This window comes from Lissotriton vulgaris, chromosome 1_1 (genome assembly GCF_964263255.1).
Source record: "Lissotriton vulgaris chromosome 1_1, aLisVul1.2, whole genome shotgun sequence".
Lineage (NCBI taxonomy): Eukaryota > Metazoa > Chordata > Amphibia > Caudata > Salamandridae > Lissotriton > Lissotriton vulgaris.
The window spans coordinates 94,128,280-94,150,585 of record NC_141685.1 but is presented as its reverse complement, the minus strand read 5'-3'; the positions used below and the strand labels follow the sequence as shown (position 1 = coordinate 94,150,585).

The window sequence follows — 22,306 nt, the reverse complement described above, 5'->3', positions numbered from 1 at the left end:
GAACCCGCTGTAAACCCTGCGTGTACTAGAACCTTATACTGGCCCCTTGCCAGGAATGCGCACTTAGTGCCTAGCAGGTGCGTTTCTTGAAGGAATACCACATCTGCCCCTGACCGTTTGACATAATTATTGACTAGACCTCTCTTGATCCTGCAACCCAGGCCGTTTACATTCCACGTCAACACCTTAATGCCCCCACTATGTCCAGTATCCCCTTCAGGGCTCTCCACAATCATATTGGCGGTGAGTGACTAAGGGCCCAAATAGCCCACGGGGGGAGTCGGCGCAGGTTGCAAGCCGACGTCTGGTAGAGTGTGCTAGGTGATATCGGAAACCTGCTGACTGATTGCGGAGGAGTGCGGCGCTCCGTGTATGTGTCTGCCTGACTAGTGTATGCATTTTTTGTGGTGCAAAACCCCTCCCTTCCTCCCCCCAAAGCCCTCCCCCTCCCCCCATGTGTCATCCTCTGCGTGTTTACTTCGATGCAAAAACATTCCCCAACATTCCCTCTCTCCCCCCACCCTACCTTCCTCCCCAAACAGGCCCATCTTCTACCACCCCGTGCGATAGGCCGTATTGGCAGGAAAAGGTCTGTCATCCTCCCAATTATCTCCCTCCCCTGTAGATCTACCCCAACTCGTTAATCATACAATAGTCAAAGCGACCAGGTAGTCCAAAGTTCACAACGTTGGATATCAGTTCCCTATAGGAAGAAGATATAACAATAAGAAACAATCAAAAAGGAAAAACAGTGTTAAACCCAAGAGATAGGGGTGCATGTGAGTCACATGCGTGCTTCTATATAGTCTAGCCGATATCTTGTTCATCCACCTTCCTGCCAAGTCAAGTGCCTCGGGGAACAGTCTCATCCGGCGGGTCTGGTCCACCCGTGGCCATCCCATTCTCGAGTTCCTGGATTGCCATTACTAGCGGGTGAAGCGACTGATCCTCTCCTTCCTCAGCCCTGGACATGTCACCACCCGTTTCGCTCTCCATCGCTGTATGCTCCTCTACAGCCAGAGCGCTGAACCTAGATCCTGATGGGCCATCGAGCCGGGGGGAGCCCGAGTCTCTCTCCGTCCTTGGGGGCCCATTCTGCGACGGATACAGTGTAGATTGCGTCCTCCTAATTCCCTGTGATCCTTGTCTTCTCCGCGGCTGCACTCGCTCCCACAGGTTCCCAACCACGGGGTCTGTCCTTGACATGGTTGTCTCATTCCCCTCTCGCCTGCGGAGGGGCGGGAGCTCCTCCAACCACTGCCATGCATCATCCGGATGGAGGAAAAAGTAAGTTTTGTCCTTATATATGACCCGTAACTTCGCCGGGAGGAGGAGCATGTATTGTATCTTTAGTTCTCTGTGTTTAGCCTTTACAGTGTCAAAGGAGCGTCGGGCTTTCTGGACCTCCTGGCTGTAATCGGGGAAAATCATTATTTGTGAGTTCTCAAATCGAATCTCTCCCAATTTCCTGGCTTCTCGAAGAATCAGGTCTCTGTCCGCAAAGTTCAAGAACCTCGCAATGATCGGTCTGGGCCGCCCCCCGCCAGCGGCTTGGCCATGAGCGCCCTGTGCGCCCTTTCAATGATGAAGCAATTAGAGAAGGGCGCCTGAGGCAGGGTCCCCAGCAGCCACGTGCGCAGAAACGCTGCCATATCAGTGCCTTCAATTCCTTCTCTAAAACCCACAAAACGGAGGTTGTTCCGCCTAGCCCTATTTTCCGCATCGTCCACCTTCCATAGGAGCTGTTTGTGGGCTGCCTGTAAGTCTTTAACGTCCTTCCGGAGGCCGTGTATGACATCTTCTGCTTCCCCCAGCCGCGCCTCCGCCGTGGTGACCCTCTCTGTAAGGTTTTGGAAGTCCTGCCGCAGTAGGTTAACCTCCACCCCCACCTCTCCGATCTTCACCTCTAGGGCTGCTCTGGATGCCTGGATATCTGCTCTGGAGGCCTGGATAGTATTCATTAGAAGAGCAGTGTCCGAGTTCGATCCCGTCGCGTCTCTGCCACCATTTGAAGGAGCCACTGCGAATTTGTCTATGAGGCCTTGCTTCTGCGCCTTCGCGACCGCCTCCTTCTTCCCCATGGCGGATTGACTCCTCTGTCGCGGGAGGGGGAGGGTAGAGTCCAAGGAGCAAGTATGCGTCCACAGGCCACTTCTTCTCTCCACCGGGGTTGCAGAGTGGGGGCCCAGCAGGGCACCCGGGGAGGAGCGCCAACAGTCGCAAGGAGAGGGGACCCGGTGGACGGGGGCATCAATCCGCAGTTATTGGTGTCTGTGCGCGGTGAGCCGGGGTAGCGGTGGAGCCGGGGAGACAGGCTAGGTCGGGTCTGGTGGGTTATCTCTCATCCCAGAGGCACGTCGTCCTCAACTATGCAGCAGCAGTACACGCCCGCTCCCAAGCCCTCACCTTGCCTGGACCTGCCCTCTGGAGATTATGGGCCCTGGGCAGAGGGAACAGGACGTGCAGCCACAGAACAGGACCCCCTCTCCGCTCGCCTCCAAACCTGCTGTCTCTCACCAATCTCAGGGCCACAGCAGGGTCAGCCTCCTCTGTTCAGGGACGCGCCGCGGCTCCGTGTGTCTGGAGAGCGGAGCGGCTCTTCACGCCGCCGGGGCAGCCGCGACTGCACTGGTGCGGGTCGCAATGGGTCCCCCCGCTACCGTCTGGGGCACCCCTCTCCCCAGGCCTCAGCACCGCTCGGGGGGGAGGGGCAAGCGGGCGACTCACCACTCAGGCTCCTCGCTGCGGCAAAGTCCGGGCAGGTCCCGATGAGGTAAAGGATAGCTCTGGGGCAGCTTCAGGCCCCAAGGAGGTTCAGCGCCACCGGACCGCACCTCCACAGCCCTCAGGCGGCGCCCAGGCCAGAGCCCTGGATCCATTGGCAATCCGACGCGGCCGCCGCCATCTTGGAATCGGCTTCGGCTCCGGATCAGGGTGCTGTCTTGAGGTGATTTCAGCGTCCCCGCTGCACAGGATTGAGGGCGGAGGTAGCCGCCGTGCTCCGCTAGGTATTTAGCCCAATATGTGGTAATTTAAAAGCCGGTGAATGTTGTCAGTGAAGTCGGCTAGCCGGAGCTGGCGCAGTGTGCGACTCACCCGGCCATGCTGCTAGCCACGCCCCTCAACAAAGCTGTTTTGATCCGGACGGACAACATGACAGCTATGTATTACATTAAAAAACAGGGAGGAACAAACTCATCACAGCTGTCGCACCTAGCTCAAACAATGTGGAAATGGGGTACTCAGAGGAACATGTTTCTCATGGCAGAGCACCTCCCCGGCAAGGACAATCAAGTAGCCGACCTGCTCAGCAGGCACAGCCAGCAGATGCACAAACTTGTTGACCTTCATGAAGGAGTTGAAATCCTCGTTGTTTGTTCAGTTGTGCCTGCCCCCTCTCTTTTATGCCTGTCTGTGTTTGGCTTAGGTCAGAAGCGCCGGGACACTCCCTGGAGTAGGTGAGCGCTATATAAAACACCACCTAACATAACATAATATAACAAGCGAAAACGCAAAATGCCAGTACTTTGCCGCCAGGTTTCCACATCCGCAGTCGCAGGGCAATGCGGTATGGATGAACTGGTCAGGCAAATTTGCGTACGCTTTTCCCCCAGCTCCATTAATACCGCTAGTGGCACGCAAAATGCGCCAACATTCGCTGACGCTGATCCTAGTTGCTCCCACATGGGCGAGGCAACCATGGTACACAACGTTCCTAGAACTGTCGGTGGTACCTCATCAAAGACTGCGACTCACACCCAATCTTCTAACTCAGAGCCATGGAGAAATCCAACACCCAACCCTCAACAGCTGAACCTGGCGATCTGGCTCCTGAAATCCTAGAGTTTAGATACCTAAACTTGCCCCCAGACTGCATGAATATTATCAATGAGTCAAGAAAACCCACTACCAGAGCATGTTATGCAGCTAAGTGGAAACGTTTCGTCATTTACTGTAGTAACAACGATATAAACCCACTTGATGCTTCTACTCAAGACATCATTTGCTATCTCTTGCACCTACAACGTTGCAATTTAGCCTACTCATCCATCAGGGTACATTTAGCTGCGTTAGCAGCATATCTGCAAAACAGGCAACACCTTTCACTATTTAGGGTGCCAGCAATTAAAGCGTTTATGGAAGGACTTAAAGGAGTAATTCCTACAACGCACCCACCTACACCAGTCTGGAATCTAAACATCGTTTTAACAAGACTTATGGGACCACCTTTTGAACCACTACACTCATGCGAATTACAATTTCTTACTTGGAAGGTGGCTTTCCTTATTGCCATTACTTCACTTCGAAGAGTTAGCGAGCTGCAAGCCCTAACTATTCAAGAGCCATTCATTCAAGTACATGCAAATAGAGTAGTTCTCAGAACAAACCCTAAGTTCATGCCAAAGGTGGTATCCCATCTCCATATAATTCAAACCATAGAACTGCCAGTGTTCTTTCAAAACCCACAAACAGTAGCTGAAAGGGCCTTGCATACGCTAGATGTCGTCAAGAGAGCTCTGCTATACTATATAGACAGAACTAAGGCATTTCGAAAGACAAAACAGTTGTTTGTTGCCTTCTCACCACAACACAAGGGTAATCCTATTTCAAAATCAGGTATAGCCAGATGGATCGTTAAGTGCATTCAAATATGTTATTTAAAAGCCAAACGCACCTTAACAGTTTCCCCTAGGGCGCATTCCACACGCAAGCTAGGGGCATCCATGGCTTTCCTTGGAAATATTCCTTTAGACGAAATTTGTAGAGCAGCCACATGGTCAACCACACATACATTTACAAAACACTACTGTGTAGATGTACATTCCAAACAGCAAGCTGCTGTAGGACAGGCTGTTCTCAAAACTCTTTTCCAGACTGCTGCAGCTGACACAGGTAGCCACCGCTAGGGGAGATACTGCTATACATTCTATGCACAGATATGAATTCAGAAGCCCACATGCCTCGAACGGAATATGCTACTTACCAGTATGCATCTGTTCTTGGCATGTAGGGCTGCTGACATTCATATCGCCCACCCGCCTCCCCAGTGCCTGTCGCAGCTGTAGCATTCACTCTTTGCATGGACATCTCTTTCTGTACTATACTCCATCTCTGCCACAATGGCGAAAAACAATCTGAGTATGGAGATGATGCCCATGCGCACTGTAGTCCGAGAGAGGAGCCACCTATCTTGTGATACTTCGAAGACTCTTCCAGGACAATGTGCAATCATCCGGACCCAACACTAGGCGGCGATCTATGCACAGATATGAATGTCAGCAGCCCTACATGCCAAGAACAGATGCATACTGGTAAGTAGCATATTCCTTCTATAGCCCCGCCATACCGCCCGGCTAAGAACATACAAAAAGAGCCTTCTGAGACACGTAATCCAAGGCCGGTTCAATCGAAACCGAAACTCATCGACACAACTGTCTTCGGACCGAACGTCGTCGAACCAAAGGCGATAAACCCAAAGGGCGCCGAGCCGAAGGCACCGTTCCATATAAACCTTCAAAGCCAAAGGCCGTCGAATCGACCAAATCGAGTTCGAGTGCCAAAAAAGTAAAAAAGGCTGTCGACGAAGGCAAAAGGGCTACGCCCAAGGCGGTCGTCGAACCGAAAGCGAAACCTAAGGTAGACCAACCGAAAGCGGTCGAGCCAAAGCCCATCGATCCAAAGAAGGGCATCGAGCCAAAGCCGCAGGCTCCGAGGACACCTCTACAGCCGAAAAAAGTTGCCGAACCGACAAAACCGATCGGTCCGAAAAAAGTGGCGCAACCTGTAAAAGACGTCGGACCGACAAAACCTGTCGGAAAGCCTCAAAAACCGATCCAGGCACCAAAAGCGGTCGAACCGATTAAAGGCATCGAACCGAAAAAGGTCAAACCTAAAACTACGGCGCAAGGCTGTAGAAGAGGAGATCATCCATCCAGACCCCTCCACAGAAGATTAGTCCAAGCTATATATTGACCCATATACTGGGAAAGTGACTGTTTATACAAAAAAGAAAAGACCAGTGCCTGCTGAAGACTTTTCTAGAATTCCACTCAAAAAGAAGAGAGACTGTGCAACCTCTCCTATTCTTTTCCAACCTATCTCTCCAGCTATGCCTACTACTCCATATGCACCATACTCACCTGCACGCTCTGACTACAACCCAGATGAAGATCAGGACGCAGATGTGGGTTTTGGATATCCACATAACCTATATGTAGACCCCAATTCACAGTAATTGGTGGGGGGGCATCCACTGAGGGGACTCTACCCATTACAGACCCAACTGTATACCCAGCTAAGCCATCACCCACAGAAGACACAGTGGCTTTTAACTCTTTAATAGATAGAGCAGCACTCTACCATAATGTAGACATGCATTCAGATGCTATAGAAGAAGATTTTCTATTTGATACGCTGGCAACATCAGAAAGAAGTGTAAAAACACTCCCCATGTTAAAGGGCGTCCAAAAGCACGCAAATGGCATATTTAAAGACACTGCTAGGGCACGTGTCATCAACCCTAGAATAGAGAAGAAGTATAGGGCTGCACCAGTAGACCCTACTTACATCAGGGGACAACTGCCCTTAGACTGATTGGTGGTCTCCAACGCACGAAAGCGTGCTAATTCACAAACTACTGGAGAGGCTCCTCCTCCTGACAAGGAGTCTAAGATTTTAGAAGCATCAGGCAAGAGAGTGGCAGCTCAGCAAACTCATGGAGAATAGCCAATACTCAGGCCTTGCTGGCCAGATATGACAGGGCACACTACGACAGTTTAGAAGCACTTCTCCAACACTTACCTGAGCCTTTCAAAGAGCAGGCGGGTGAACTTATACAGGAGGGAAAGCTCATCACCAATGCCTCCATTAAGTGGGCTCTAGACGCGGCAGATACAGCTGCCAGATCTATCAACACAAGCGTACTGCTTAGGTGGCACGCATGGCTTCGCATATCTGGATTTAAGAGTGAAGTACAGGCCACAATTCTTAACCAGCCTATAAATCCAGATTTTTTGTTTGGTCCAGCAGTTGACACAATTCTGAACAAAATGAAAAAGGACGCTGAAACGGCAAAGTCCATGGGAGCTCATCAGTCCCAACAACACAGAGGCTCCTTTTGTCGCTCCAACTATAGAGGAGGAGCGCGAGGTAACACATTGCAGCAATCCTCCACATACAAAACTAATACGCAATCCACATACAATAAAAATACAAACAGGGGTGGATACAGAGTAAATAATAACAAGGGCAGAGGTCTTGGAGGCAATGCCAATAGATCCTCCACTAACACCAAACAGTGACTTCTTGGCACTACCCCCAGACCATATACCACTGATCGGGGGAAGACTACAACAGTTCCTGCCAGTCTGGTTAAACAGCACTACAGACAAGTGGGTCAGGAAATTATCCAACATGGCTATTGCCTAGAACTCACCTCAACACCACCCAACATACCAACCGTACACCGTCCAATGTCAAAGGAACATATAACATTAACGCAGCAAGAGGTCATCAGTATGCTGCACAAGGGGGCCATAGAACCAGTCCCACTCGAACATCAAGGAACAGGAGTATACTCACTATACTTCCTCATTCCAAAAAAGGACAGCACTCTCAGACCAATATTGGACCTCAGGCCCCTTAACCTGTACATTTTATCAGAGCATTTTCACATGCTCACTCTGCAACAAGTCTTACCACTGCTGCGCCAGGGAGACCTCCTAGCAACTCTAGACCTCAAAGACGCATACTTTCATATACCAATACACCCTGCTCACAGAAAGTATCTGAGGTTTACTATTCAAGGACAGCACTACCAGTTCAAAGTCCTACCATTCGGAGTAACAACAGCTTTACGGGTGTTCACCAAATGCCTAGCAACAGTGGCGGCACATCTCAGGAGACAACACATTCATGTGTACCCATATCTGGACGATTGGCTAATACAGGCGCTATCGGCCCAGCAAAGTGCCACCCACATGTCAAGGACCATTCATCTCCTGCACAGTCTAGGTTTCTCGTTGAACTACCCAAAGTCACACCTACAACCCTCCAATGTACAACACTACCTGGGAGCTACAATAGATACACTAGCAGCAAAGGCATATCCAAACACAGCACGGATCAACAGAATGCAAACATTAATCCAAAGGTTCAAACCACAACACTCGTTGCCAGCTCAAGTGTTTATGCAACTAATAGGCATGATGACCTCATGCATATTCATAGTCCCTCATGCCAGACTACACATGCGTCCGCTACAAGAGTGCCTAGCAACAGTGTCGGCGCATCTCAGGAGACAACACATTCATGTGTACCCATAGAAAATACGATTGGCTAATACACGCGCCATCGGCCCAGCAATGTGCCAGCCACATGTCAAAGACCATTCATCTCCTGCACAGTCTAGGCTTCTCGCAAAACTACCCAAAGTCACACCTACAACCCTCCCACGTCCAACAGTACCTGGGAGCAACAATAGATACACTAGCAGCAAAGGCATACCCAAATGCAGCACAGATCAACGGAATGCAAATGTTAATCCAAAGGTTCAAACCACAACACTCATTGCCAGCTCGAGTGTTTATGCAACTAATAGGCATGATGACCTCATGCATATTCATAGTCCCTCATGCCAGACTACACATGCGTCCGCTACAGGAGTGCCTAGCAACAGTGTCGGCGCATCTCAGGAGACAACACATTCATGTGTACCCATAGCTGGACGATTGGCTAATACACGCGCCATCGGCCCAGCAATGTGCCAGCCACATGTCAAAGACCATTCATCTCCTGCACAGTCTAGGCTTCTCGCGAAACTACCCAAAGTCACACCTACAACCCTCCCACGTCCAACAGTGCCTGGGAGCAACAAGAGATACACTAGCAGCAAAGGCATACCCAAATGCAGCACAGATCAACAGAATGCAAACATTAATCCAAAGGTTCAAACCACAACACTCATTGCCAGCTCGAGTGTTTATGCAACTAATAGGCATGATAGCCTCATGCATATTCATAGTCCCTCATGCCAGACTACACATGAGTCCGCTACAGGAGTGCCTAGCACGGCAGTGGAACCAGTCTCAGGGACAATTAAAAGACCTAGTGTTGGTGACCAGTCGGGCATAGAGCTCTCTGCATTGGTGGAATCCGCAAAACCTTTGCAAAGGACGACTGTTCCAGGAGCCTATCCCACAAATCGTAATGACGGCGGACGCATCCCTGCTAGGATGGGGAGCCCATGTCCTGCATTACACAGTACAGGGTCTATGGACAATACAACAAAAGAAGATGCACATCAATCTACTAGAGCTGATGGCGGTCTTTCTAGCACTAAAAGCCTTCAAAAAACACTTATGCAACAAGACTGTGTTGATCCGGACGGACAACATGACAGCGATGTATTACATTCAGAAACAGGGAGGAACACATTCCCCACAGCTATTGCATCTCGCTCAAAGTGTGTGGAAATGGGCCATTCAAAGGAACATGTTACATGTTCCTCATGGCGGAACACCTCCCAGGCAAAGACAATCAAATATCGACCTGCTCAGCAGGCACAGTCAACAGATGCACGAATGGGAGATTCACCCCAATGTGCTCCAACCATTCTTCCAGAAGTGGGGACACCCGGAGATAGATCTATTTGCCACAAGCGAAAACGCAAAATGCCAGTTCTTTGCCACCAGGTTCCCACATCCGCAGTCGCAGGGCAATGCGATATGGATGAACTGGTCAGGCAGATTTGCGTACGCTTTTCCCCCAGCTCCACTAATACCGCTAGTGGCACGCAAAATGCGGCAACATTCGCTGACGCTAATTCTAGTTGCTCCCACATGGGCGAGGCAACCATGGTACACAACGTTTCTAGAACTGTCAGTGGTGCCTCATCAAAGACTAAGACTCACACCCAGTCTTCTAACTCAGAGCCGTGGAGAAATCCAACAGTCAGATCCACAACAGATGAACCTGGCGATCTGGCTCCTGAAATCCTAGAGTTTGGATACCTAAACTTGCCTCCTCCTGACTGTATGAATATCATCAAAGAGGCAAGAAAACCCAATACAGGGGCATGTTATGCAGCAAAATGGAAACGCTTCGTCATTTACTGCAGAAACAATGACATAAACCCATTAGATGCTTCTACACAAAACATCATTTGCTATCTCTTGCACCTACAACGCTGCAATTTAGCATACTTATCCATCAGGATACACTTAGCGGCGCTAGGAGCTTATTTCAAAAACAGGCAACACCTTTCACTGTTTAGAGTGCCAGCAATTAAAGCATTTATGGAAGGACTTAAAGGAGTAATTCCTACAACGCACCCACCTTCACCAGTCTGGAATCTAAACATCGTTTTAACCAGACTTATGGGACCACCTTTTGAGCCACTACACTCATGCGAAATACAGTTTCTTATTTGGAAGGTGGCTTTCCTTATTGCCATTACTTCACTTAAAAGAGTTAGCGAGCTGCAAGCCCTAACTATTCAAGATGTCGTCAAGAGAGCTCTGCTATACTATATAGATAGAACTAAGGCATTTTGAAAAACAAAACAGTTGTTTGTTGCTTTCTCACCGCAACACAAGGGTAATCCTATTTCAAAATCCGGTATAGCCAGATGGATCGTTAAGTGCATTCAGATATGTTATTTACAAGTAAAACGCACATTAACAGTTCCCCCTAGGGCACATTCTACACGCAAACTAGGGGCATCCATGGCTTTCCTGGGTAACATTCCTTTACACAAAATCTGTAGAACAGCCACATGGTCAACCATACATACATTTACCAAACACTATTGTATAGATGTACATTCCAAACAGCAAGCTGCTGTAGGACAGGCTGTTCTCAAAACTCTTTTCCAGACTGCTGTAGCTGACACAGTTAGCCACCGCTAGGGGAGATACTGCTATACATTCTATGCACAGATATGAATTCAGCAGCCCACATGCCTCGAACGGACTATGCTACTTACCAGTATGCATCTGTTCTTGGCATGTAGGGCTGCTGACATTCATATCGCCCACCCGCCTCCCCGGTGCCTGTCGCAGCTGTAGCATTCACTCTTTGCATGGACATCTCTTACTGTACTATACTCCATCTCTCCCACAATGGCGAAAAACAATCTGGGGTAGAGAGGATGCCCATGCGCACTGTAGTCCAAGGGAGGAGCCACCTATCTCGTGATACTTCGAAGACTCTTCCACGGCAACAATGTGCAATCATCCGGACCCGACACTAGTCGGCAATCTATGCACAGATATGAATGTCAGCACCCCTACATGCCAAGAACAGATGCATACTGGTAAGTAACATATTCTATCTCCTTCATGCAAACACAGCAGCTGGGCTTAAAAAATAAACGCTCATCGCCAACAGTGAATTGCCCACCTCGTTAAGGGTTTTGCAAAGGTTTTTTTTACATCATTTGCTAGATGTATTGAGCATATTTATAAGCGCCTTCCTACCAATATTTTCATGAAAGAAGGGTGCCGCTCGCAAGCGGAGACTTTGGGCAATTTCAGTTCTTGTAACCTACCTGGGATTTCACGGACTTCAACGGAGAAGGGGGACTGCTGCCGAATTGGGGCTTGGATTTAGCTTGCTGCCACTTAATCCGACCCGGGAACTGCGAGGACCAGCTTGCTCAGCGGCTCGTCACCTGCCGCAGCTGGGGCCTCTTCCCGCTCCCTCTCCGGCCATTAGGCTGCAATGAATTAGACCACGTTGCTCTAAATCACATTATGGGTCGATACGGGTGTCCTTACCACTGTGTATTATGGTACTTCAGCACACCGCTAGTCAGAAGACGCACCCGTTTTCTGAAGCATCGAATCTGATGGATCCCCTCCCGGTTACTACTTGATACAAACCCGTATTGAGCGCTAAACCTTGAAGACTTGATCCACCTAATAGGGTGGTATACAGCAGCGAAAGTTATCGCATGCCCGTGACCTAACTGGATATACTTTGCCTACACACTAGCAGATGTGAACCATAATACACAGTGGTAAGGACACCCGTATCGAGATACATTTGTACTCCCGTCTTGCTTCCTATCTCGTGTCAATGTGACCCATAATGTGATTTAGAGCAACGTGGTCTAATTCATTGCAGCCTAATGGCCGTTGCATTCTTCGCTTTTCCTTTCACTATATCGCCAAACCTTGAAGACTTGATCCACCCAACAGGGTGGAATACAGCAGCGAAAGTTATCACGTGCTCGTGACCCAACTGGATATACTATCTACTACTCACTAGCAAATTTAAACATTAATACTCAGTGTCTCTCTCTGACTTACCGACATAGAAAGCCACTACAAGTTCCAGACCATTCTCAACCCTAATGTTTGGAGTTGAGTCTAAGCCCTGAAGAGTCGTGTTGACTCATCTGTACACGACGAAACACGTGTCGGCTTACTATGATTGTTCTTCAAGTCTGGACATAATAAACCGTCATCTTGCTGTGACAAGAGAAACACTCAAGAATCTGCTTCTGTTCATTGTTTTACATTGGTCATTGTACTAATTTTTGTGATACCTATCTGTAGTTGCGAGAGCACAGCTGTGTAATTGTTGTAAAGTCGTAGACTTTTTTAGACGGTTAAGGGTGTTTTCCGCCTGCTCTTCACGCACTACCCATTGACAGTTTACACTACACACTGTAACGTATTAACTGAGGCAGTGCGCCCGCAGTATCTGAATTTTCCTAAAAACCCCTGTACAGTCTACTAGAATTTGTAGGCTAGTGGTCGACTTCCACGAGCAAATCCTGTCCTGGATGCGGCACGACCAAGGAGGATGAACTGCACATGCTCTTCTTCTGCCCCGCTTACAGAAAGGCCAGAAAGCATTGGCTGGTACCCCTATGTAAGAATATGGGATTTGATAAATGCTCTGTTGCAATGAGAGTGTTTAAGACTGACACATCACCTCATATAGTGTTTGCACTCTCAAAGTTCCTTTTAGCAATGTGGTCCATAAGATGTTCCCTCATCAGAGCGGTACCCAGGGTTGAATCTACATAGTGATTGCATAATTCGCTTGATAATCTGCTTTTATGAAATGATAATTTTATGTTTTTTGCTCATGTACACTGTTTTTACTGTAATCTTTTATGACTGAAAAAATGTCGAAATAAAGATTCAATGAATAGTAAAAAGGTTGAGTCCTTTCTTCTAGCTGTGGAGCAAAAGCTGCTTGTTGTAGGGGACTACCGTCCCCACAACCAGTCCATGAAACTGCTGACTAGAGTAGTCAGTTTCCAGTAACATGTCCCTGAACACCTACTAGCTCTTCCTTCTATGTTTGTGTTCTGAGCCCCTCCTTCTCCCCTTGGACCCACCAACGATGTTTGGTCTCTGTGTAAAGGCGCTTTCGTGTTCTGGATTCATGTGAGGTGCAGAGCCCATTTCAGGTGTCTCCCTTGTATCTATGTAGTCTCTAAAGTTCTGTGCTGTTCCATAACGTTAGTGGCAATGTGCATTCTCTCCTCTCACTGCATCTCCCGCCGCTGCTTTTTAGAGTCACTCCTTGTATTGAAATTCTTTGTAAAGCAGATGCCACTTATAGGGAAGATTATAATCTCTCTGACACCACTTGGTACGTAATATCCCATACATGGGCCAAAAAAAAACAGACTCTGCATGATTTACTATATGGTAATACTTCCCTAAAATATTGCTCATTTTGCCCAGGCTTCAGTCCATATGAAACTAGTCTTTGCCCTCCCTCCCTCTTGTCCACACAGTACCCTGGATCCCGCCAGCTATTACATGCTCATCTCTCAAGAGAACTTACAGACAGAATAGAAGTTTTCTTGCGGGTGGAACCTGAACACTTTCTGTTAGTAACTCCACTGGGTGTAATCCTATTGGTGCCTGGCCTGTGTTATTGCATTGCTTGCATTAGATTCTCCACGTGCCTGGCCTGTGTTATTGCATTGTTTGTATCAGATTCTCCACGTGCCTGGCCTGTGTTATTGCATTGTTTGCATCAATCCTAGTGCTTGGACTGTGTTATTGCATTGTTTGCATCAGATTCTCCACGAGCCTGGCCTGTGTTATTGCATTGTTTGCATCAACCCTAGTGCCTGGCCTGTGTTATTGAATTGTTTCCACCAACCCTAGTGCCTGGCCTGTGTTATTGCATTGTTTGCATCAACCCTAGTGCCTGGCCTGTGTTATTGCATTGTGTGAATCAGATTCTCCTAGTGCCTTGCCTGTGTTATTGCATTGTCTGCATCAGATTGTCCTAGTGCCTTACCTGTGTTATTGCATTGTTTGCCTCAATCCTAGTGCCTGGCCTGTGTTGTTGCATTGTTTCATCAGACTATTCTAGTGCATGGCCTGTGTTATTGCATTGTTTGCGTCACGTTTTCCTAGTGCCTGGCCTGTGTTATTGCATTGTTTGCGTTACGTTTTCCTAGTGCCTGGCCCGTGTTATTGCATTGTTTGCATCAGCACTAGTGCCTGGCCTGTGTTATTGCATTGTTTGCATAAGATTCTCCTAGTACCTGGCCTGTGTTATTGCATTGTTTGCTTCAACCCTAGTGCCTGGCCTTTGTTATTGCATTGTTTGCATCAATCCTAGTGCTTGGCCTGTGTTATTGCATTGTTTGCATCAGATTCTCCACGAGCCTGGCCTGTGTTATTGTATTATTTGCATCAACCCTAGTGCCTGGCCTGTGTTATTGAATTGTTTCCACCAACCCTAGTGCCTGGCCTGTGTTATTGCATTGTTTGCATCAACCCTAGTGCCTGGCCTGTGGTATTGCATTGTGTGAATCAGATTCTCCTAGTGCCTTGCCTGTGTTATTGCATTGTCTGCATCAATCCTAGCACCTGGCCTGTGTTGTTGCATTGTTTCATCAGACTATTCTAGTGCATGGCCTGTGTTATTGCATTGTTTGCGTCACGTTTTCCTAGTGCCTGGCCTGTGTTATTGCATTGTTTGCATTACGTTTTCCTAGTGCCTGGCCCGTGTTATTGCATTGTTTGCATCAGCACTAGTGCCTGGCCTGTGTTATTGCATTGTTTGCATAAGATTCTCCTAGTACCTGGCCTGTGTTATTGCATTGTTTGATTCAACCCTAGTGCCTGGCCTGTGTTATTGCATTGTTTGCATAAGATTTTCCTAGTACCTGGCCTGTGTTATTGCATTTTTTGCATCAGATTCTTCTAGTGCCTGGTCCGTGTTATTGCATTGTTTACATCAATCCTAGTGCCTGGCCTATGTTATTGCGTTGTTTGCATAAGATTCTCCTAGTGCCTGGCCTGTGTTCTTGCATTGTTTGCATCAGATTCTCCTAATGCCTTGCCTATGTTCATGCATTGTTGTCATCATATTCTCCTAGTGCCTGCTGTGTCATAGAATTGTTTACATCAGATTCCTTAGTGCCTGGCCTGTGTTATTGCATTGTTTGCATAAGATTCTCCTAGTGCCTGGCGTGTGTTATTGCATTGTTTGCATCAGTTTATTCTAGTGCTTGACCCATTTTTATTGAATTGTTTGCGTCAGATTCTCCAAGTCCCTGGCCTATGTTATTGCTTTTTTTTTTTAGCAGAGTTTTATATAGTGCAAACTTGACCCGAAGGTATCGGGTATCAGAGCGCTTTACACGAGCACCAGTTGCATTACATGAGGACACATTAATTTATGTTAGGCACGGGGAGATTAAGTGATTTGCCCAGAATCACAGGATGTTGCGCATTCTTGCCGAGACGCGAACCTGGTTCCAAAGATTTGAGGTCGACCGCGCTAGCCATTAGGCATACTCCTTTCTCCATTGTATTGAATTGTTGCATTGCATTGTTTGCATAAAATCCTTCTAGTGCATGACCTGTGTTATTGCTTTGTTTGCATCAGATTCTCCTCGTGCTATTGCATTGTTTGCGCCAGATTGTCCTCGTGCCTGGCCTCTGACTGCAAGGAACACTGCACTCTTCCTGCAGTTTGAATCTACTTCCTATTTATGTAGCAACAGACAGCACAACATGTCTGCCAGAGATATTGTACGGTCAGAAACAGTAAATAGGTAAGTAGGTATGATGGAAAACAAACTGTTGAGTAAGATTTTCAACAAAGAAGCTGCTTTGATAGACGGCAAAACATCCATGTGGAAACATCATCAGTAGGACAATGGTACATGGAATGATAATGGTAGATTTATTTACACTTCTGTGCAGTACGTGTCACTTATTCTTTTCTTCCACTCTCATTGGATGGTAGTAATTTTAAATATCTTTACACCCAACAGAAAACCATCCTTGAATGTATGAAATGACCATCTATAATGAAGCTAATGTTGTAAGTCTTCAATAATAGCAGAAATAATGAGCTACAGTATTCAGCAAAACATCAGTGCAGTCAGCGACAGAGGAACCTGCACACAAACAGACAGATCCCGGATGAAACATCAAGGGCAGTTCAGTGATTGTAAGAGGCTGAGCTGTGCACCTCCATGCCACGAGACGAAGAAATGACCACTACAAAATTAAGGCAACAACAATAACCAACAACCTCCTGTATAAACAAGAGTCCAACACCAGCTTTGATCGTGGGATCAGTATGATGTGATTACTGCAGAGCTCTGTTTTCTAATATAATGACAAGCCATCATTTAGTACTCTAGGTGAATTGTAAGCTCTTTCTGGGTAACTCACAACATTCAGAGAAAAGCACAACAGAGCGGAGCCAGACAATTGACGGGTAAAGGAAAGAGGAGTTCTTGTATCTACAATACAACAGACTATCGCAATTTGCACTGGCCAAAAGGAAGATACATCTTTACCCGCAAGCGTGCATAGCCATAATCCAATCTAAAGGCACAATTACCTACAAAGACACCTTCTACGTATTAGGAGTGCGGCAAATGTTTGGTGGCTATTGCATTTCATTGTTAAAACAGAAATCAAATGTGTAAAATACCACACACATATAAAGTGTGTGAGAAAAACACAAGTGCTTTATCAGCCATATTGGCCCATCAGGAAATACAGTCAAGGGATATAGACAAATATATACCCGACCCACAAACACTAACCAAGAAAGAAGACTCATACACATGCAGCAAGAGCTTTAGTTTGTCATCAATACTCAAGCTTCATCAGCACACGAACACAGGACAAAAACCTTTCAAGTGCAGTGAATGTGTAAAGAGCTTTAGGCAATTATCAGTGCTTCAAAGTCATCTGTGAACACACATGGGGGAAAAACCATTCAAGTGCACTGAATGTGCAAAGTACTTTAGTAACTTATCAGAACTACAAAGACACCAGCGAACACACACAGGGGAAAAGCCATTCAAGTGCAGTGAATGTGTGAAGAGCTTTAGTCAGTTATCAAGCCTACGAAGACATCAACGAACACACACAGGGGAAAAGCCATTTAAATGCAGTGAATGTTTAAAGAGCTTTAGTCGATTATCAGTGCTTCAAAGCCATCAGCGAACATACACGGGGGAAAAACCATTCAAGTGCACTGAATGTGCAAAGTGCTTTAGTGAGTTATCAAACCTTCGAAGACATCAGCGAACACACACGGGGGAAAAGCCATTTAAATGCAGTGAATGTGTGAAGAGCTATAGTCAATTATCATCCCTACAAATTCATCAGCGAACACACACCGGGGACAAACCCTATCATTGTAGTGAATGTGACAGTAGTTTTCGTGACTCTTCAGCATTAAGGAATCATCAGCAAACTCACACAGGAGAAAAACGATTCAAGTGCAATGAATGTGGGAAGAGGTTTAGTCGATTATCAGACCTACAAAGACATCACCGAACACACACAGGGGAAAAGCCATTCAAGTGCAGTGAATGTGTAAAGAGCTTTAGTCAATTATCATTGCTTCAAAGCCATCAGCGAACACACACGGGGGAAAAGCCATTTAAATGCAGTGAATGTTTAAAGAGCTTTAGTCGATCATCAGTGCTTCAAAGCCATCAGCGAACACACACGGGGGAAAAGCCATTTAAATGCAGTGAATGTGTGAAGAGCTTTAGTCAATTATCATCCCTACAAATTCATCAGCGAACACACACGGGGGAAAAACCCTATCATTGTAGTGAATGTGACAGCAGTTTTCGTGACTCTTCAGCATTAAGGAATCATCAGCAAACTCACACAGGAGAAAAACCATTCAAGTGCAATGAATGTGGGAAGAGCTTTAGTCGATTATCAGACCTACAAAGACATCTGTGAACACACACAGGGGAAAAGCCATACCATTGCAATGAATGTGTGAAGAGCTTTAGTCTGTTATCAAGCCTTCAAAGACACCAGCGAAGACACACATGGGAAAAGGCATTCAAGTGCAGTGAATGTGCAAAGAGCTTTAGTCGCTTATCAAACCTCCGAACACATCAGCGAATACACACAGGGGAAACACCATTCAAGTGCAGTGAATGTGCAAAGTGCTTTAGTCGCTTATCAAACCTCCAAACACATCAGAGAATACACACAGGGGAAACACCATTCAAGTGCAGTGAATGTGCAAAGTGCTTTAGTCAGTTATCACAACTTCAAACACATAATCAAACACACACAGGGGAAAATCAAATTCAAGTGCACTGAATGTGCAAAGTGCTTTAGTCATTTATCAAGCCTACAAAGTGATCAGCGAGCACACACGGGGGAAAAACCATTCAAGTGCAGTGAATGTGTGAAGAGCTTTAGACAGTTATCAGACCTACAATGTCATCAGCAAACAGACACAGTATTTATCATTGCAGCGAATGTGACAGTAGTTTTCGCAGCTCTTCAGCATTAGGGTGCCATCAGCGAACTCACACAGGAGAAAAACCATTCAAGTGCAGTGAATGTGCAAAGTGCTTTAGTTGGTTATTACAACTTCAGAGTCATCAGCGAGCACACACGGGGGAAAAAACCCTATTATTGTAGTGAATGCGACAGTAGTTTTCGCTTCTCTTCAGCATTAAGGTATCATCAGCGAACTCACACAGGAGAAAAACCATTCAAGTACAATGAATGTGGGAAGAGCTTTAATTGATTATCAGAGCTACAAAGTCATCAGCGAACACAGGGAGAAAACATAGAAGGGCGCTGAAAGTGTGAAGGACTTTTGATAGAAGACCCGACTAGCAGTAAAGAAGAAAAACAGATAACAGTATTTTCAAAGTTAGAAAAGTGTTTGTTTCCAGAGATTGCTCACTTGCGTACACAAAGCAAAGCAACATGATGCACCAGGATACGCAGTTGGAGGCGAGCACAATGTGGATTAAAAGAAAAGAAACATTCTTGATTTTTATTTGGTGAAGAAGAGATACAAAGAAAAAAATTAAATCGCACCTGATCACACTTCCTGTAAAAAGCAACACTTAACAATACTGGGACTAACAATGGTAATTTCAGCTAACTTGTGGGATTAGTAATAAAACCTATAAACCCAACCCACCCAGAGTGGACATGTCAGGGATCTGGAGATGGAAGTTTCATTGGTAAAATGTATGTATTACTGTTAACAAATGCCACTGCAGTGTATGTAATGAACTAAAGCGAAACACAGGTGTTCAAGAAATAACCTATTTTTAGATATAAAAGAGCATATAAAACTTTATAAATTCAAAAATATACCTTGTTTTTAAGTAACATTTGCTGAATCTTTTACACACTGTTATCGGTTGATGGATCAGCTTGAGCCTTATAACTAAGTGTGACCCGTGGCTCCTCCCCGACTTGGCTCTCCCTATTCATTTTGTGACTTGCTAAACTCTACTTTTTACCATAATTGAGCAACTGTAAGCAGCAGACACTGGTTTAAGAATGTGTTGAAATAGTGAAATCCCACATCAAAAACATATATGTACCAGGACAATTCGTTGCACTCTCAGCAACTCGTCTTCCACACTGATTGTCCCTTGTTCTCAAATGTTCTGAAGGATTTGTCGTATGAATGCCAGAAGTGGCAGTGAGGTTCATGAAGCTAAAGCTAACAGGAGTGTTTGGGAGATAGAGAAGAGGAGAGATAAAGTAAGCGAGAGAGACAAAGAAAGGGGGAGAAAAAGAAAGAGAAATGGAAGGAGGGGGAACGGCAGGTGATCTATATTCACCTAAAAATAGAAGAAGCAGCCGAATACATGTCAATGTATGACATCACCAGCGAAATGGGCTGAACACCTGTGAATTTATATATTTATTTACAGGCCCATGTCATGCCAATAACAGGGCACAAGTAAGGAAAATACTAAAGGAGCCCATTATCATATGCAAATCACAAGGACGTCACATGTAGTGACGTCACAAGAAGTGATGTCAGGCCCTTATAATAATTTTCACATGAAAGGTCGATGGCCTGTTTTAAAAACAATAAACATAAAATAATGTAAGAAGAGGTTTTTGGATTCAGTTTTTATACATCATGTTTTTTCCCCACTATCAGTTTGTAACTAAACTCAGAAATGACTCAAAGTGTAAATATTTTTAAACAGATATGGGGAACTTGGAAATTACATTTTTGAACAGTTTTCAGCAGATAAATAAAATTTGCTTTTAATTTTCGTTTGTTTCCTGACATTATTCTTTATTTGGCCCCTAAGCCCCAAAGTGTTTCACATTTACAGCAATAGAAGGGTTAATTTTGTCAAGTTTCTGTCCCTCTCTTGCGCCACTCACACAAATAAATAAAGGGGACGCTTCTAGTGGGACGGATAGTTACAAACACTCCGAGGCCTGTGTCTGCAGTGCTGAGGCACAAAGAAACAAATCCCAGTCGCAGGCTAAGGAGCTAGGTGGAACTGAGTCCCTTTTGTAGATAATAGTGGAGGGACCGTCATCAAACTGTGTCGACCCCCGACTTGTGCCCTGCTGATAAAGCAATAGTGAATTTGAGTAATTTATAAACTGAAATGAGAGAAAGAAGGAGAGCGAGGTGCAGGAAATATTAAAGAAAATGAAAAAAAAGAGACACGACACAAGGAGGAAGTAGCAAGGGAGAGAAACGAGGAGGAGCGCTGTGGGAGAAGGTGGAATGGAAAGCGGAGAGAAAAAAGAGGGCATGGTTATATAAGAAGCAGGCTTGATAATCACCTGGCTTTCGTTAATAAGAACCAGTGCTTACTTTGTAAAAGGGGTGCAGCCCACACTACTGAGTATCGGGCGCTGAATACCAATGCAGTGTAGTCTTGATTCCACCGGATGCCTCTTTAATTCACCACCAGACACTCTTTGCCTCTTTATCCTACTCTAGCAGGTTTCTGCTTTCTACCTCATATTTCCTGGGTTTTTCACTTCTTTTTTTTTCTTTCTATCTCCTGTGTGTCTTTCACCTGTTTTGATGTGGAGCAGACTATAATGAGGAAAACAAGTTTAGTTCCAACAAAAATTAGTGTGATGTGCCTTACCTGTAACCACTGACTCAAATTAAGCACTGACAACAACCTGTGTATTAGGGTGTGATGATTAACACGCAAAACATACAGAATATGGAAGGAACGCAATAACATATAATTATGCAATATGCTGCAGTAAAAGGGACTTTTCACAGAGGCGAATGGACAGAACTCTATCCGCAGAGAGCAGAGTGGGACACAGCTCTGTCCGTTGACAGCAGAGTGGTACACAGCTCTCTCCGCAGAGAGTAGAGTGGTATACAGCTCTCTCCACTGACAGTAGAGTGGGACACGAATATAGCACGTTACAATGCGTGCCTTTACAAAGCAGTACTTTACAACGTGGTTGTTACAACGACCGCGTTTTAGCCTTGTGTTTCATTAAAACACAAGTCATTGCTCTAGGGGGCACGCTGGACTTAGGAATAGTATTATTACTATTCGTACTCCAGTTTGCCCAATAGCAGGGAAGGCATTAGATTTAAAATCTAACACATTCCCTGGTGTTGCAAGCCTGGTAACAAAATGGTTGTTGTAAAGACCACGTTGTAAAGTAATGCATTGTGTCTGTTCCGTAGTAAACATTGTGTTCGAGGCATATGAGCTGCAGATTGTACACTTAGCAATAGATCACCACCTGGTGTTAGGCTCAGATGATTGCAGGTTGTTGTCTTCTTGGAAGAAGTCTTTGTAGTCACGAGATAGGTGGCTCCTCCCTTGGACAATACTGCGCATGGTCATCGACTCCATCCTCAGATTGTTTTTTTCCACCACTGGGTTCGGATGAAAGTTTTCCGCTCCGGCTAGAAAACACTTTTTCTGCATTTTCGAAGCGTAAAACTTTAGTTCAACTTTTTTGACATCGAGTAGACTTTTCGACATCACCAGCTACATCCCGGTGCGTCGACGCGGGCCGTTGGGCCTATCGGCGCCATACGGCCTACG

The 22,306-nt window shown here is 46.1% G+C and overlaps 1 pseudogene across 1 annotated transcript in view; it reads left to right on the top strand.

Moving 5' to 3' along the window:
- The window catches only part of LOC147737534 (uncharacterized), a 37,275-nt pseudogene extending 16,812 nt beyond the window's left edge, over positions 1–20,463 (top strand). Inside the window, exon 3 of the transcript XR_015299293.1 lies at positions 16,268–20,463. The product of XR_015299293.1 is annotated as an uncharacterized LOC147737534 (transcript). The remainder of the gene's footprint in view (positions 1–16,267) is intronic.
- Positions 20,464–22,306: the final 1,843 nt, after the last annotated feature.